Source organism: Danio aesculapii, chromosome 22, assembly GCF_903798145.1.
Source record: "Danio aesculapii chromosome 22, fDanAes4.1, whole genome shotgun sequence".
Lineage (NCBI taxonomy): Eukaryota > Metazoa > Chordata > Actinopteri > Cypriniformes > Danionidae > Danio > Danio aesculapii.
The window spans coordinates 28606324-28612422 of record NC_079456.1 but is presented as its reverse complement, the minus strand read 5'-3'; positions in this window follow the sequence as shown (position 1 = coordinate 28612422).

The window sequence follows — 6099 nt, the reverse complement described above, 5'->3', positions numbered from 1 at the left end:
TTGCTCCTCTAGCTCTGAGTTGCGCTTAGCTTGTTGTGTGGCTAATGCTAAAGCAAGTTCTCTGTGACAGCAGACAATGCCTTTTACATTGTTTTTACAAATACTGACACCTAGTACTTTTTACATTCATCTACAGACCAAGTCTTGTCTGGATTTATCCCATATTTCTGAGTTAGCTCTTGTCTAACTTTCTCAGTGACTATTATGTCCATCTGTCCCCCTAGCAATGATTTAAATTCCTTATCTGACCACAAAGGAGTCGCAAGACCACCTTTTTCATTTGTGGGGATCAGTCTAGCATTCTTAAACATTTTGTTTCTCGGTTACCACACAAACAAAACTCTTAAATTTCTCTGATCAAACAGACTGTATGTTAACAAAGTTAACCTTCCCTGGCAATGCAGAGGACAAACACAAACTACTAGCACTTCACGCTAAACAAAAACAAAACAAATATTAACACAAAAGGTTAATCTTCTCTGCTTCACAGAGAATAACAGACTTTAGCACAAAAGGCTAAACAAAAACAAAACAACAAATATTAACACGTAAGGTTAATCTTCCCTGGCAATGCAGAGGACACACACAAACTACTAGCACTTCATGCTAAGCAAAACCAAACAAATATTAACGTAAGGTTAATCAGGGCTGCTAACTCTCATGCATTTGGCATGAGAGTCACGCAATTGATCGTATTCTCACGCTATCACGCCACGCATCCATTTTCTCACGCAGAAAAATCATCCCGTGAATATTTTTTCCGTTATAAAAAAGACGGTGTTAAACTTTTATAAAGATGTTCTTCTCTCTATGTGCAACCGCTCCAATGCTGGTGAAAGCAAGCAATGTAATCAAAAACAAACTGACACATGCCCACCCCTGCTTGACCTTGATGCGCTGCTCGCGTTGCCGCTCCCGGTATGAATCCCAGTTGGGAACATGTATGCCGAAAAAAATAGGCGCCACTCACGCGTTGTGCAAGAGGTGTTGTGCCGAGAAACGCATCCCTATTTAGGCTAATTGCAAATAGCGCACCTCGCTGGAATAAGCTAGTTGAGTGATTCCTGCCCATCACCATTTGATTGACAGAGACAACATAACTAAAGAGTGCAATGAAAAGCACTGTGAGTGGTGTAGCTTGTAAAGCATGTGGCATTGTGTTTTGACGCGATTGATTATGAACATGGTTCGAATCCAGTGTCTGATGAACACATTCTTCTTTTTTTCCCCCACTACATATCAGATTTTGCTTACTCTACATCATGAGGTAGGAATCATTAATAACTGTGTGTATTATGGAGGACTTGGATTCATAGAACTGGACTGGAGAGGTGGACCAGCCAGGTAGCGAGCCTACAAGACATTGTGGAGGGGCCTCTGAATTCCAAATCCGGGCCTGCCTTCATAGACTTTCATTTGGATACTCAGTCTACATAAAAACCAAAGGCCATAATTGATTAAAATGTAATATGATTATTATCTTAATGGATAAAGCAAAACCAATAAGTGAAACGCATTTTAAAACGCACTAGGTTTACAAATAAATGTAATTTTTTTTTTTTTTTGTATGAAGCAGAAAGGAGGGGTGAAGTCAGGGAGGTTAGACTTAATAAACCTAATTTCTGGCCATAAGTCAGGTCTAAGACAACACACAACAGATAATTATATATAAAACATTTTTGTGTTCTATACAATTGTTAATAGAATTTCATTCAAATGAAATTAATATTCATTCATTTATTCATTTTCCTTCAGCATAGTCTCTATTTCAGAGGTCACCACAGTGAAATGAACTGCCAACTGTTCTGCCATATGTTTTACACAGTGGATGCTCTTCCAGCCACAACCCAGTACTGGGAAACACCCATACCCACTCACATTTACACACACACTGATTCACTACAACCAGTTTAGTTCATCAATTCCCCTATAGCGCATGCGTCTCTCGAACCAGTGACCTTCTTGCTGTGAGGCGACAGTGCTAACCACTGAGCCACCATGCTGTCCTGAAATTAATATATTTATGCAAAAGATTTCTTAAATGGTCTTAGCATATTACTTCAGTTGTATCTTTACATTGTACAGTTACATTTAGAATAGATTTTTTTTTCATTTATTTATTTATAATAGAATAATTGTATAATAGTAATGATACTCTAATTTGTCAAAAATATATTAAAAAGTATTTTTAAAAATAAAATATTTATAATTTTACATGTTTATAAATAAAGGGGGCGTGGCTTTTTGTTGTGGGGGCATGGATATGGGCGGGGCTTAACTTCTCAGTCCATGCTAAAGCCAAAAGTTGGCACCCCTGGGTAATCTTCCCTGCTTCTCAGAGGATAACAGACTTTAGTACAAACGGCTAAACAAAAACAAAACAACAAATATTAACATGTAAGGTTAATCTTCCCTGCTTCAAAACAGAGGATACAGATTTTAGCACGAAAGGCTTAATTTCCCTGTTTATGCAGAGGATTACAGATTTTAGCACAAAAAGGCTACTTCCCTGGCTAAACAGAGGATTAAATTTTTATTTATTTATTGGTGTTTAACAAGACAATACATCATTGTATACAATACAACATAGGAAAAATTACAGTTTGTCTTATTTTTCTTATTTTCCCACTATCCCCTCAAAATAAAATAAATTAAACGTATGAACTATAAACAAACATATCCTCTGAAAGAAAAAATAATAATAATAAATTAAAAATAAAATTAAAATTAAAAGAAATTCTTTAAAAAAAATAATAATGATAAATGAACAAGTTTACGATAAAAGCAAAAATAAAAATAAATAAAAATAAATAAATTTAATTGAAAAGTTCACATTAGATGATTAGATCTAATATCAACTGAACAGGGTAAGCCTTTGATATAGTCTAACACAGGGTTCCAGGTCTTGTAAAAAGATTTGAGAGATCCTACGAGTAAACATCTTAATTTCTCAAGTTTTATGTAACTAAAGATTTATCGGATCTACATGTCATAGGATGGAGGAGTCACCTGTTTCCATTTGATAAGAATGGCTCGTCTAGCTACAGGAGTAGAAAAAGCAACAACCTGGCAAGATGCAACAGTTAAGTCAACTCTCTCTGAAATACCAAAAAGGGCTGTCAAGGGGTAGGGTCTAGATTTATGTAAATAGATTTATTAAGTGTGTCTAAATCACTGGAGAACTAACTCCAGAACATATGTAGATGATTGGCAGTAGACTGCTTACAACAATGACAGACAACACTTCTATCAGGGAAAAATTTGGCTAATTTGGCATTGGTTAAATGAGGTCTATGGAGCACCTTACACTGCATTAGGCCATGTCTGGTGCATATATAAGAGGAGTGGACCGTCTTTAAAATAATCTCCCATTGTTCTTCCGTAATATCAACACCAAGGTCGTTTTCCCAAGAATCTTTGAGAGAAACGCTACGGTTACTAAAGTAACCCTTCGTTCCCCGAGGGGGGGAACAGAAATGCTATGTGGAAACTTCCACTATGGGGATTTCGTCAGAAACCAATCATCTGAAAGAGTATAAAAACGGGCCAATGAAATGCCAATGAGTTGGCAGCGTCAGCGTGCACAGCTGGCGTCAATGACAATCAGTCATGCTATAAAGACGCAGCCAGTGCCATGCTCGACATCCTTTTCTAGCTGAAGAGACTTTCACGCTCAACAGCTAAGGGACAATTGTTGTGGCGAAGGAACATAGCATTTCCGTTCCCCCTCTCGGGGAAAGAAGGGTTACTTTAGTAACCGTAGCGTTCCCCTTCGGATGGGGAACTCCAATGCTATGTGTAAACTTCCACTATGGGGAAATCTATGGAAAACGCCACAACGAAAGAACCTTACTGCGTCACTGGCGAAGGGTGTGCCACGCAGTAGAGCGAGCGCACCTACAACGCCCCAAGACACAGTCTTCCAACGTGTCCCCTGGCCCTCACTTACCTGTTCAGAAACAGTTATATTTTTTGGGGAGTCGCTAACCCAGTAAAATAGGTTTTGATACGACAGTACGTTGGGAAAGCGTTCAGTCCTGATAGGGAGGACGCTGCGGAGCTCACCTGTTACCCAGAGGGGAGACCTGGTGACAACCTATGGACTAGCCCAGAGATGGGGAGTCCTTGTATAAGGATGGTTAGCGGGGAGGGAAGACACGAGCCTGCCCTAGAAGGGGGGACTATACCGTGGCTGAGTGAACGTATGGGATCGCCAGCGGGGATCACGCATAGCAGGCACCTATACCCAAAACTCGGGCTGACCAGCGGGCATGCCGACAACGTAACGGGCCAACACCTGACTCCTCCGCTGAGTCAGGTGCTGGAGGCCTCGGAGGAACTCTGCAGGGTTCGCCAAGAAATGGGGAACTAAACTGACAAAGCTGAAAAAGCACACGTATCTCCGGGTTAGGGAGAGTGGCGCAGCAAGCGTGTTTCGAATTGTTTCCTCAATCACCAAGAGTTACCTAATACCCTTGAGGAAACCGGCTCCACTCGCAGATTGTAACCTTGCAAATGTATTGGGTGTCACCCAACCCGTAGCTCTACTAATGTCTGTCAGAGAGGCGCCGTGTGCTAACACCCAGGAGGATGCGATGCTCCGTAGTGGAGTGCGCTCTCACCCCCGGGGGACACGGCTCACCCTGGCCCAAAAGGCGAGGGAGATGGCATCCACTATCCAGTGGGCCAACCTCTGTTTAGATACGGCACTTCCCATCTGCCGACCACTGTAACAGACAAAGAGCTGGTCAGAGGATCTAAGGCTCTGAGTGTGGTCCACCTATATTCGCAAAGCGCAAACAGGACACAACAATGAAAGGGCTGGGTCTGCCTCCTCCGCGGGCAGCGCTTGCAGGTTCACTACCTGATCCTTAAACGCGTGGTAGGAACCTTGGGCACATAGCCGGGCCGGGGTCTCAGGACAACGTGAGAGTAGGCCAGCCCGAATTCTAGGCACGAGTCACTGACCGAAAATGCCTCCAGGTACCCAACCCTCTTAACCGATGCCAACGCAACCAGCAGAGCTGTCTTCAAGGACAGAAATCTCAAGGATACTGAGTCGAGTGGTTCGAAGGGATCCCGACGTAGGCTCGTAGCACTACCGCGAGATCTCAAGAGGGCATGAGAGGGGGGCGGGGTGGAAACATCTGCCTCACACCTCTGAGGAACCGGTTATGCCTCCCCACGGTGCCGCCATCCACGCATCATGATGAGCGGAAATGGTGGCCACGTAAACCCTCAGTGTGGAGCGCGACAGCCTTCGCTCCACCTGTCCTAAAGGAAAGAAAGCAGACAGCGAGCGAGGCGCATAGCCGAGTCTGATTGTATGGATGAGCCATTGCGATGGGCTGGCCCGCGCTAACGAGGCAGGCAGAGCCCCCGCAAATGGTCCCACCCGCATGATCGCTGACGTGCCAGCGGCGGGGCAGCGTGGAGTGAGTGGGCTCATCCGGGGAGCGCTGGGGTCCCACAGGAGAGCAGGAGAGGAGATGTTCTCGTCTCGCACTCAAAGTCCAGAAGAGGGGCTGGAAGTGGAGAGAAAGGAGACCGTTCTCTCGCACTCCGTGAGCCATTGGCGAAATGCACCGATCCTGCGAGCTGGAAGGCATAGCGTCCCAGACTGGCAGTGTTCGGGCTGTCACATCCGGAGAAGGGGAAAAAAAATGCTCTTTCACTGAGGATTTGATGGCGTTTTTTTTTTTTTTTTTTTTTTTTTTACGCCGTTAAATAAAGTGCCCTGCCCTCCAGCGGGGAAAGAGCAAATTCCCTCCTCCCCAGATGGCCCGTCTCAGGGACGCTTCGCGGTCCGTTTTACCGAACTTAGCGGCGCCCTGGGCGGGGGACGCTGATTGCATGCGCGATGCTCGGCGCAGCCGCATGGCCGGAGGCGCAGGCGGGTGCGGCGAAGCAAAGCTGCAGGCGGGCGTCCTCGGCGAAAAAGCAGTGGATGTGGATGGCTCGGCGGGGGGGGATCGGTCATACAATCCCGCCGATAGAGACCTTGCCCATCGCCTCTGACTGCTCTATCACCGGCGTGAATTCCTGGGCGAATTCACCGCCGGTGTCGCCGAACAGGCCAGCCCGGAATATGGGTGAGTT